Consider the following 12,787-nt stretch of genomic DNA (forward strand, 5'->3'; position numbering starts at 1 on the left):
GCGAGAAATCGTCGTTTTGCATCGAAATATGCGGTTTTCTGTAAGAATTTTGATGATTTCGTGCAGAATTCTGCTGTTTTCTTGCAATTCAGCCGTTGAATCTTGGTAAAAAGTCATGATTTTGTAGATTTCGTGCCCTTTTTTGCAAATTCAAGCCAGAAAACAACGAAAATCGGCGAGAAATCGACGTTTTGCATCGAAATATGCGGTTTTCTGTAAGAATTTTGATGATTTCGTGCAGAATTCTGCTGTTTTCTTGCAATTCAGCCGTTGAATCTAGGTAAAAAGTCATGATTTTGTAGATTTCGTGCTCTTCTTGGCGAATTCAAGATAGAAAACAACGAAAATCGGCGAGAAATCGTTGTTTTGCATCGAAATATGCGGTTTTCTGTAAGAATTTTGATGATTTCGTGCAGAATTCTGCTGTTTTCTTGCAATTCAGCTGTTGAATCTTGGTAAAAAGTCATGATTTTTTAGATTTCATGCTCTTCTTTGCGAATTCAAGCCAGAAAACAACGAAAATCGGCGAGAAATCGACGTTTTGCATCGAAAAATGCGGTTTTCTGTAAGAATTTTGACGATTTCGTGCAGAATTCTGCTGTTTTCTTGCAATTCAGCCGTTGAATCTTGGTAAAAAGTCATGATTTTGTAGATTTCGTGCTCTTCTTTGCGAATTCAAGCCAGAAAACAACGAAAATCGGCGAGAAATTGTCGTTTTGCATCGAAATATGCGGTTTTCTGTAAGAATTTTGATGATTTCGTGCAGAATTCTGCTGTTTTCTTGCAATTCAGCCGTTGAATCTTGGTAAAAAGTCATGATTTTGTAGATTTCGTGCTCTTCTTTGCGAATTCAAGCCAGAAAACAACAAAAATCGGCGAGAAATCGTCGTTTTGCATCGAAATATGCGGTTTTCTGTAAGCATTTTGATGATTTCGTGCAGAATTCTGCTGTTTTCTTGCAATTCAGCCGTTGAATCTAGGTAAAAAGTCATGATTTTGTAGATTTCGTGCTCTTCTTGGCGAATTCAAGACAGAAAACAACAAAAATCGGCGAGAAATCGTTGTTTTGCATCGAAATATGCAGTTTTCTCTAAGAATTTTAATGATTTCGTGCAGAATTCTGCTGTTTTCTTGCAATTCAGCCGTTGAATCATGGTAAAAAGTCATGATTTTGTAGATTTCGTGCTCTTCTTTGCGAATTCATGCCAGAAAACAACGAAAATCGGCGAGAAATTGTCGTTTTGCATCGAAATATGCGGTTTTCTCTAAGAATTTTGACGATTTCGTGCAGAATTCTGCTGTTTTCTTGCAATTCAGCCGTAGAATCTTGGTAAAAAGTGATGATTTTGTAGATTTCGTGCTCTTCTTTGCGAATTCAAGCCAGAAAACAACGAAAATCGGCGAGAAATCGTTGTTTTGCATCGAAATATACGGTCTTCTCTAAGAATTTTGATGATTTCGTGCAGAATTCTGCTGTTTTCTTGCAATTCAGCCGTTGAATCTTGGTAAAAAGTGATGATTTTGTAGATTTCGTGCTCTTCTTTGCGAATTCAAGCCAGAAAACAACGGAAATCGGCAAAAAATCGTCGTTTTGCATCGAAATATGCGGTTTTCTCTAAGAATTTTGACGATTTCGTGCAGAATTCTTCTGTTTTCTTGCAATTCAGCCGTTGAATCTTGGTAAAAAGTCATGATTTTGTAGATTTCGTGCTCTTCTTTGCGAATTCAAGATAGAAAACAACGAAAATCAGCGAGAAATCGTCGTTTTGCATCAAAATATGCGGTTTTCTCTAAGAATTTTGATGATTTCGTGCAGAATTCTGCTGTTTTCTTACAATTCAGCCGTTGAATCTAGGTAAAAAGTCATGATTTTGTAGATTTCGTGCTCTTCTTGGCGAATTCAAGATAGAAAACAACGAAAATCGGCGATAAATCGTTGTTTTGCATCGAAATATGCAGTTTTCTCTAAGAATTTTGATGATTTCGTGCAGAATTCTGCTGTTTTCTTGCAATTCAGCCGTTGAATCTATGTAAAAAGTCATGATTTTGTAGATTTTGTGCTCTTCTTTGCGAATTCAAGCCAGAAAACAACGAAAATCGGCGAGAAATCGTCGTTTTGCATCGAAATATGCGGTTTTCTGTAAGAATTTTGATGATTTCGTGCAGAATTCTGATGTTTTCTTGCAATTCAGCCGTAGAATCTTGGTAAAAAGTGATGATTTTGTAGATTTCGTGCTCTTCTTTGCGAATTCAAGCCAGAAAACAACGAAAATCGGCGAGAAATCGTTGTTTTGCATCGAAATATACGGTTTTCTCTAAGAATTTTGATGATTTCGTGCAGAATTCTGCTGTTTTCTTGCAATTCAGCCGTTGAATCTTGGTAAAAAGTGATGATTTTGTAGATATCGTGCTCTTCTTTGCGAATTCAAGCCAGAAAACAACGAAAATCGGCGAGAAATCGTCGTTTTGCATCGAAATATGCGGTTTTCTGTAAGAATTTTGATGATTTCGTGCAGAATTCTGCTGTTTTCTTGCAATTCAGCCGTTGAATCTATGTAAAAAGTCATGATTTTGTAGATTTTGTGCTCTTCTTTGCGAATTCAAGCCAGAAAACAACGAAAATCGGCGAGAAATCGTCGTTTTGCATCGAAATATGCGGTTTTCTGTAAGAATTTTGATGATTTCGTGCAGAATTCTGATGTTTTCTTGCAATTCAGCCGTAGAATTTTGGTAAAAAGTGATGATTTTGTAGATTTCGTGCTCTTCTTTGCGAATTCAAGCCAGAAAACAACGAAAATCGGCGAGAAATCGTTGTTTTGCATCGAAATATACGGTTTTCTCTAAGAATTTTGATGATTTCGTGCAGAATTCTGCTGTTTTCTTGCAATTCAGCCGTTGAATCTTGGTAAAAAGTGATGATTTTGTAGATATCGTGCTCTTCTTTGCGAATTCAAGCCAGAAAACAACGAAAATCGGCGAGAAATCGTCGTTTTGCATCGAAATATGCGGTTTTCTGTAAGAATTTTGATGATTTCGTGCAGAATTCTGCTGTTTTCTTGCAATTCAGCGGTTGAATCTTGGTAAAAAGTCATGATTTTGTAGATTCCGTGCTCTTCTTTGCGAATTCAAGATAGAAAACAACGAAAATCAGCGAGAAATCGTCGTTTTCCATCGAAATATGCGGTTTTCTCTAAGAATTTTGATGATTTCGTGCAGAATTCTGCTGTTTCTGGCTTGAATTCGCAAAGAAGAGCACGAAATCTACAAAATCATGACTTTTTACCTAGATTCAACGGCTGAATTGCAAGAAAACAGCAGAATTCTGCACGAAATCATCAAAATTCTTACAGAAAACCGCATATTTCGATGCAAAACAACGATTTCTCGCCGATTTTCGTTGTTTTCTATCTTGAATTCGCCAAGAAGAGCACGAAATCTACAAAATCATGACTTTTTACCTAGATTCAACGGCTGAATTGCAAGAAAACAGCAGAATTCTGCACGAAATCATCAAAATTCTTACAGAAAACCGCATATTTCGATGCAAAACGACGATTTCTCGCCGATTTTCGTTGTTTTCTGGCTTGAATTCGCAAAGAAGAGCACGAAATCTACAAAATCATGACTTTTTACCAAGATTCAACGGCTGAATTGCAAGAAAACAGCAGAATTCTGCACGAAATCATCAAAATTCTTACAGAAAACCGCATATTTCGTTGCAAAACGACGATTTCTCGCCGATTTTCGTTGTTTTCTGGCATGAATTTGCAAAGAAGAGCACGAAATCTACAAAATCATGACTTTTTACCAAGATTCAACGGCTGAATTGCAAGAAAACAGCAGAATTCTGCACGAAATCATCAAAATTCTTACAGAAAACCGCATATTTCGATGCAAAACGACGATTTCTAGCCGATTTTCGTTGTTTTCTGGCTTGAATTCGCAAAGAAGAGCACGAAATTTACAAAATCATGACTTTTTACCAAGATTCAACAGCTGAATTGCAAGAAAACAGCAGAATTCTGCACGAAATCATCAAAATTCTTACAGAAAACCGCATATTTCGATGCAAAACGACGATTTCTCGCCGATTTTCCTTGTTTTCTGGCTTGAATTCGCAAAGAAGAGCACGAAATCTACAAAATCATGACTTTTTACCAAGATTCAACGGCTGAATTGCCAGAAAACAGCAGAACTCTGCATGAAATCATCAAAATTCTTAGAGAAAACTGCATATTTCGATGCAAAACAACGATTTCTCGCCGATTTTCGTTGTTTTCTATCTTGAATTTGCCAAGAAGAGCACGAAATCGACAAAATCATGACTTTTTACCTAGATTCAACAGCTGAATTGCAAGAAAACAGCAGAATTCTGCACGAAATCGTCAAAATTCTTAGAGAAAACCGCATATTTCGATGCAAAACGACGATTTCTCGCCGATTTTCGTTGTTTTCTGGCTTGAATTCGCAAAGAAGAGCACGAAATCTACAAAATTATCACTTTTTACCAAGATTCAACGGCTGAATTCCAAGAAAACAGCAGAATTCTGCACGAAATCATCAAAATTCTTAGAGAAAACCGATATTTCGATGCAAAACGACGATTTCTCGCCGATTTTCGTGGTTTTCTGGCTTGAATTCGCAAAGAGGAGCACGAAATCTACAAAATCATGACTGTTTACCAAGATTCAACGGCTGAATTGCAAGAAAACAGCAGAATTCTGCACGAAATCATCAAAATTCTTACAGAAAACCGCATATTTCGATGCAAAACGACGATTTCTCGCCGATTTTAATTGTTTTCTGGCTTGAATTCGCAAAGACGAGCACGAAATCGACAAAATCATGACTTTTTACCAAGATTCAACAGCTGAATTGCAAGAAAACAGCAGAATTCTGCACGAAATCATCAAAATTCTTACAGAAAACCGCATATTTCGATGCAAAACGACGATTTCTCGCCGATTTTCGTTGTTTTCTGGCTTGAATTCGCAAAGAAGAGCACGAAATCTACAAAATCATGACTTTTTACCTAGATTCAACGGCTGAATTGCAAGAAAACAGCAGAATTCTGCACGAAATCATCAAAATTCTTACAGAAAACCGCATATTTCGATGCAAAACAACGATTTCTCGCCGATTTTCGTTGTTTTCTATCTTGAATTCGCCAAGAAGAGCACGAAATCTACAAAATCATGACTTTTTACCTAGATTCAACGGCTGAATTGCAAGAAAACAGCAGAATTCTGCACGAAATCATCAAAATTCTTACAGAAAACCGCATATTTCGATGCAAAACGACGATTTCTCGCCGATTTTCGTTGTTTTCTGGCTTGAATTCGCAAAGAAGAGCACGAAATCTACAAAATCATGACTTTTTACCAAGATTCAACGGCTGAATTGCAAGAAAACAGCAGAATTCTGCACGAAATCATCAAAATTCTTACAGAAAACCGCATATTTCGTTGCAAAACGACGATTTCTCGCCGATTTTCGTTGTTTTCTGGCATGAATTTGCAAAGAAGAGCACGAAATCTACAAAATCATGACTTTTTACCAAGATTCAACGGCTGAATTGCAAGAAAACAGCAGAATTCTGCACGAAATCATCAAAATTCTTACAGAAAACCGCATATTTCGATGCAAAACGACGATTTCTAGCCGATTTTCGTTGTTTTCTGGCTTGAATTCGCAAAGAAGAGCACGAAATTTACAAAATCATGACTTTTTACCAAGATTCAACAGCTGAATTGCAAGAAAACAGCAGAATTCTGCACGAAATCATCAAAATTCTTACAGAAAACCGCATATTTCGATGCAAAACGACGATTTCTCGCCGATTTTCCTTGTTTTCTGGCTTGAATTCGCAAAGAAGAGCACGAAATCTACAAAATCATGACTTTTTACCAAGATTCAACGGCTGAATTGCCAGAAAACAGCAGAACTCTGCATGAAATCATCAAAATTCTTAGAGAAAACTGCATATTTCGATGCAAAACAACGATTTCTCGCCGATTTTCGTTGTTTTCTATCTTGAATTTGCCAAGAAGAGCACGAAATCGACAAAATCATGACTTTTTACCTAGATTCAACAGCTGAATTGCAAGAAAACAGCAGAATTCTGCACGAAATCGTCAAAATTCTTAGAGAAAACCGCATATTTCGATGCAAAACGACGATTTCTCGCCGATTTTCGTTGTTTTCTGGCTTGAATTCGCAAAGAAGAGCACGAAATCTACAAAATTATCACTTTTTACCAAGATTCAACGGCTGAATTCCAAGAAAACAGCAGAATTCTGCACGAAATCATCAAAATTCTTAGAGAAAACCGATATTTCGATGCAAAACGACGATTTCTCGCCGATTTTCGTGGTTTTCTGGCTTGAATTCGCAAAGAGGAGCACGAAATCTACAAAATCATGACTGTTTACCAAGATTCAACGGCTGAATTGCAAGAAAACAGCAGAATTCTGCACGAAATCATCAAAATTCTTACAGAAAACCGCATATTTCGATGCAAAACGACGATTTCTCGCCGATTTTAATTGTTTTCTGGCTTGAATTCGCAAAGACGAGCACGAAATCGACAAAATCATGACTTTTTACCAAGATTCAACAGCTGAATTGCAAGAAAACAGCAGAATTCTGCACGAAATCATCAAAATTCTTACAGAAAACCGCATATTTCGATGCAAAACGACGATTTCTCGCCGATTTTCGTTGTTTTCTGGCTTGAATTCGCAAAGAAGAGCACGAAATCTACAAAATCATGACTTTTTACCAAGATTCAACGGCTGAATTGCAATAAAACAGCAGAATTCTGCACGAAATCATCAAAATTCTTACAGAAAACTGCATTTTTCGATGCAAAACGACGATTTCTCGCCGATTTTCGTTGTTTTCTGGCTTGAATTCGCAAAGAAGAGCACGAAATCTACAAAATCATGACTTTTTACCAAGATTCAACAGCTGAATTGCAAGAAAACAGCAGAATTCTGCACGAAATCATCAAAATTCTTAGAGAAAACCGCATATTTCGATGCAAAACGACGATTTCTCGCTGATTTTCGTTGTTTTCTATCTTGAATTCGCAAAGAAGAGCACGGAATCAACAAAATCATGACTTTTTACCTAGATTCAACGGCTGAATTGCAAGAAAACAGCAGAATTCTGCACGAAATCATCAAAATTCTTACAGAAAACCGCATATTTCGATGCAAAACAACGATTTCTCGCCGATTTTCGTTGTTTTCTATCTTGAATTCGCCAAGAAGAGCACGAAATCTACAAAATCATGACTTTTTACCAAGATTCAACGGCTGAATTGCAAGAAAACAGCAGAATTCTGCACGAAATCATCAAAATTCTTGGAGAAAACTGCATATTTCGATGCAAAACAACGATATCTCGCCGATTTTCGTTGTTTTCTATCTTTGTAGATTTCGTGCTCTCCTTTGCGAATTCAAGATAGAAAACAACGAAAATCAGCGAGAAATCGTCGTTTTGCATCGAAATATGCGGTTTTCTCTAAGAATTTTGATGATTTCGTGCAGAATTCTGCTGTTTTCTTGCAATTCAGCCGTTGAATCTTGGTAAAAAGTCATGATTTTGTAGATTTCGTGCTCTTCTTTGCGAATTCAAGCCAGAAAACAACGAAAATCGGCGAGAAATCGTCGTTTTGCATCGAAAAATGCGATTTTCTGTAAGAATTTTGATGATTTCGTGCAGAAATCTGCTGTTTTCTTGCAATTCAGCCGTTGAATATTGGTAAAAAGTCATGATTTTGTAGATTTCGTGGACTTCTTTGCGAATTCAAGATAGAAAACAACGAAAATCAGCGAAAAATCGTCGTTTTGCATCGAAATATGCGGTTTTCTCTAAGAATTTTGATGATTTTGTGCAGAATTCTGCTGTTTTCTTGCAATTCAGTTGTTGAATCTTGGTAAAAAGTCATGATTTTGTAGATTTCGTGCTCTTCTTTGCGAATTCATGCCAGAAAACAACGAAAATCGGCGAGAAATCATCGTTTTGCATCGAAATATGCGGTTTTCTGTAAGAATTTTGATGATTTCGTGCAGAATTCTACTGTTTTCTTGCAATTCAGGCGTTGAATCTTGGTAAAAAGTCATGATTTTGTAGATTTCGTGCTCTTCTTTGCGAATTCAAGCCAGAAAACAACGAAAATCGGCGAGAAATCGTCGTTTTGCATCGAAAAATGCGGTTTTCTGTAAGAATTTTGATGATTTCGTGCAGAATTCTGCTGTTTTCTTGCAATTCAGCCGTTGAATCTTGGTAAAAAGTCATGATTTTGTAAATTTCGTGCTCTTCTTTGCGAATTCAAGCCAGAAAATAACAAAAATCGGCGAGAAATCGTCGTTTTGCATCGAAATATGCGGTTTTCTGTAAGAATTTTGATGATTTCGTGCAGAATTCTGCTGTTTTCTTGCAATTCAGCCGTAGAATCTTGGTAAAAAGTGATGATTTTGTAGATTTCGTGCTCTTCTTTGCGAATTCAAGCCAGAAAACACGAAAATCGGCGAGAAATCGTTGTTTTGCATCGAAATATGCTGTTTTCTGTAAGAATTTTGATGATTTCGTGCAGAATTCTGCTGTTTTCTTGCAATTCAAGCGTTGAATCTTGGTAAAAAGTCATGATTTTGTAGATTTCGTGCTCTTCTTTGCGAATTCAAGCCAGAAAACAACGAAAATCGGCGAGAAATCGTCGTTTTGCATCGAAAAATGCGGTTTTCTGTAAGAATTTTGATGATTTCGTGCAGAATTCTGCTGTTTTCTTGCAATTCAGCCGTTGAATATTGGTAAAAAGTCATGATTTTGTAGATTTCGTGGACTTCTTTGCGAATTCAAGATAGAAAACAACGAAAATCAGCGAAAAATCGTCGTTTTGCATCGAAATATGCGGTTTTCTCTAAGAATTTTGATGATTTCGTGCAGAATTCTGCTGTTTTCTTGCAATTCAGCCGTTGAATCTTGGTAAAAAGTCATGATTTTGTAGATTTCGTGCTCTTCTTTGCGAATTCAAGCCAGAAAACAACGAAAATCGGCGAGAAATCGTCGTTTTGCATCGAAATATGCGGTTTTCTGTAAGAATTTTGCATCGAAATATGCGGTTTTCTGTAAGAATTTTGATGATTTCGTGCAGAATTCTGCTGTTTTCTTGCAATTCAGCCGTTGAATCTTGGTAAAAAGTCATGATTTTGTAGATTCCGTGCTCTTCTTTGCGAATTCAAGATAGAAAACAACGAAAATCAGCGAGAAATCGTCGTTTTGCATCGAAATATGCGGTTTTCTCTAAGAATTTTGATGATTTCGTGCAGAATTCTGCTGTTTTCTTGCAATTTAGCCGTTAAATCTTGGTAAAAAGTCATGATTTTGTAGATTTCGTGCTCTTCTTTGCAAATTCAAGCCAGAAAACAACGAAAATCGGCGAGAAATAATCGTTTTGCATCGAAATATGCGGTTTTCTGTAAGAATTTTGATGATTTCGTGCAGAATTCTGCTGTTTTCTGCAATTCAGCCGTTGAATCTTGGTAAAAAGTCATGATTTTGTAGATTTCGTGCTCCTCTTTGCGAATTCAAGCCAGAAAACCACGAAAATCGGCGAGAAATCGTCGTTTTGCATCGAAATATGCGGTTTTCTCTAAGAATTTTGATGATTTCGTGCAGAATTCTGCTGTTTTCTTGCAATTCAGTTGTTGAATCTTGGTAAAAAGTCATGATTTTGTAGATTTCGTGCTCTTCTTTGCGAATTCATGCCAGAAAACAACGAAAATCGGCGAGAAATCATCGTTTTGCATCGAAATATGCGGTTTTCTGTAAGAATTTTGATGATTTCGTGCAGAATTCTACTGTTTTCTTGCAATTCAGGCGTTGAATCTTGGTAAAAAGTCATGATTTTGTAGATTTCGTGCTCTTCTTTGCGAATTCAAGCCAGAAAACAACGAAAATCGGCGAGAAATCGTCGTTTTGCATCGAAAAATGCGGTTTTCTGTAAGAATTTTGATGATTTCGTGCAGAATTCTGCTGTTTTCTTGCAATTCAGCCGTTGAATCTTGGTAAAAAGTCATGATTTTGTAAATTTCGTGCTCTTCTTTGCGAATTCAAGCCAGAAAATAACAAAAATCGGCGAGAAATCGTCGTTTTGCATCGAAATATGCGGTTTTCTGTAAGAATTTTGATGATTTCGTGCAGAATTCTGCTGTTTTCTTGCAATTCAGCCGTAGAATCTTGGTAAAAAGTGATGATTTTGTAGATTTCGTGCTCTTCTTTGCGAATTCAAGCCAGAAAACACGAAAATCGGCGAGAAATCGTTGTTTTGCATCGAAATATGCTGTTTTCTGTAAGAATTTTGATGATTTCGTGCAGAATTCTGCTGTTTTCTTGCAATTCAAGCGTTGAATCTTGGTAAAAAGTCATGATTTTGTAGATTTCGTGCTCTTCTTTGCGAATTCAAGCCAGAAAACAACGAAAATCGGCGAGAAATCGTCGTTTTGCATCGAAAAATGCGATTTTCTGTAAGAATTTTGATGATTTCGTGCAGAAATCTGCTGTTTTCTTGCAATTCAGCCGTTGAATATTGGTAAAAAGTCATGATTTTGTAGATTTCGTGGACTTCTTTGCGAATTCAAGATAGAAAACAACGAAAATCAGCGAAAAATCGTCGTTTTGCATCGAAATATGCGGTTTTCTCTAAGAATTTTGATGATTTTGTGCAGAATTCTGCTGTTTTCTTGCAATTCAGTTGTTGAATCTTGGTAAAAAGTCATGATTTTGTAGATTTCGTGCTCTTCTTTGCGAATTCATGCCAGAAAACAACGAAAATCGGCGAGAAATCATCGTTTTGCATCGAAATATGCGGTTTTCTGTAAGAATTTTGATGATTTCGTGCAGAATTCTACTGTTTTCTTGCAATTCAGGCGTTGAATCTTGGTAAAAAGTCATGATTTTGTAGATTTCGTGCTCTTCTTTGCGAATTCAAGCCAGAAAACAACGAAAATCGGCGAGAAATCGTCGTTTTGCATCGAAAAATGCGGTTTTCTGTAAGAATTTTGATGATTTCGTGCAGAATTCTGCTGTTTTCTTGCAATTCAGCCGTTGAATCTTGGTAAAAAGTCATGATTTTGTAAATTTCGTGCTCTTCTTTGCGAATTCAAGCCAGAAAATAACAAAAATCGGCGAGAAATCGTCGTTTTGCATCGAAATATGCGGTTTTCTGTAAGAATTTTGATGATTTCGTGCAGAATTCTGCTGTTTTCTTGCAATTCAGCCGTAGAATCTTGGTAAAAAGTGATGATTTTGTAGATTTCGTGCTCTTCTTTGCGAATTCAAGCCAGAAAACACGAAAATCGGCGAGAAATCGTTGTTTTGCATCGAAATATGCTGTTTTCTGTAAGAATTTTGATGATTTCGTGCAGAATTCTGCTGTTTTCTTGCAATTCAAGCGTTGAATCTTGGTAAAAAGTCATGATTTTGTAGATTTCGTGCTCTTCTTTGCGAATTCAAGCCAGAAAACAACGAAAATCGGCGAGAAATCGTCGTTTTGCATCAAAAAATGCGGTTTTCTGTAAGAATTTTGATGATTTCGTGCAGAATTCTGCTGTTTTCTTGCAATTCAGCCGTTGAATATTGGTAAAAAGTCATGATTTTGTAGATTTCGTGGACTTCTTTGCAAATTCAAGATAGAAAACAACGAAAATCAGCGAAAAATCGTCGTTTTGCATCGAAATATGCGGTTTTCTCTAAGAATTTTGATGATTTCGTGCAGAATTCTGCTGTTTTCTTGCAATTCAGCCGTTGAATCTTGGTAAAAAGTCATGATTTTGTAGATTTCGTGCTCTTCTTTGCGAATTCAAGCCAGAAAACAACGAAAATCGGCGAGAAATCGTCGTTTTGCATCGAAATATGCGGTTTTCTGTAAGAATTTTGCATCGAAATATGCGGTTTTCTGTAAGAATTTTGATGATTTCGTGCAGAATTCTGCTGTTTTCTTGCAATTCAGCCGTTGAATCTTGGTAAAAAGTCATGATTTTGTAGATTCCGTGCTCTTCTTTGCGAATTCAAGATAGAAAACAACGAAAATCAGCGAGAAATCGTCGTTTTGCATCGAAATATGCGGTTTTCTCTAAGAATTTTGATGATTTCGTGCAGAATTCTGCTGTTTTCTTGCAATTTAGCCGTTAAATCTTGGTAAAAAGTCATGATTTTGTAGATTTCGTGCTCTTCTTTGCAAATTCAAGCCAGAAAACAACGAAAATCGGCGAGAAATAATCGTTTTGCATCGAAATATGCGGTTTTCTGTAAGAATTTTGATGATTTCGTGCAGAATTCTGCTGTTTTCTGCAATTCAGCCGTTGAATCTTGGTAAAAAGTCATGATTTTGTAGATTTCGTGCTCCTCTTTGCGAATTCAAGCCAGAAAACCACAAAAATCGGCGAGAAATCGTCGTTTTGCATCGAAATATGCGGTTTTCTCTAAGAATTTTGATGATTTCGTGCAGAATTCTGCTGTTTTCTTGCAATTCAGCCGTTGAATCTTGGTAAAAAGTGATAATTTTGTAGATTTCGTGCTCTTCTTTGCGAATTCAAGCCAGAAAACAACGAAAATCGGCGAGAAATCGTCGTTTTGCATAGAAATATGCGGTTTTCTCTAAGAATTTTGACGATTTCGTGCAGAATTCTGCTGTTTTCTTGCAATTCAACTGTTGAATCTAGGTAAAAAGCCATGATTTTGTAGATTTTGTGCTCTTCTTGGCGAATTCAAGATAGAAAAC

This window comes from Gnatocerus cornutus, chromosome 3 (genome assembly GCF_029298725.1).
Source record: "Gnatocerus cornutus isolate USDA-ARS CGAHR chromosome 3, icGnaCorn1.1, whole genome shotgun sequence".
Lineage (NCBI taxonomy): Eukaryota > Metazoa > Arthropoda > Insecta > Coleoptera > Tenebrionidae > Gnatocerus > Gnatocerus cornutus.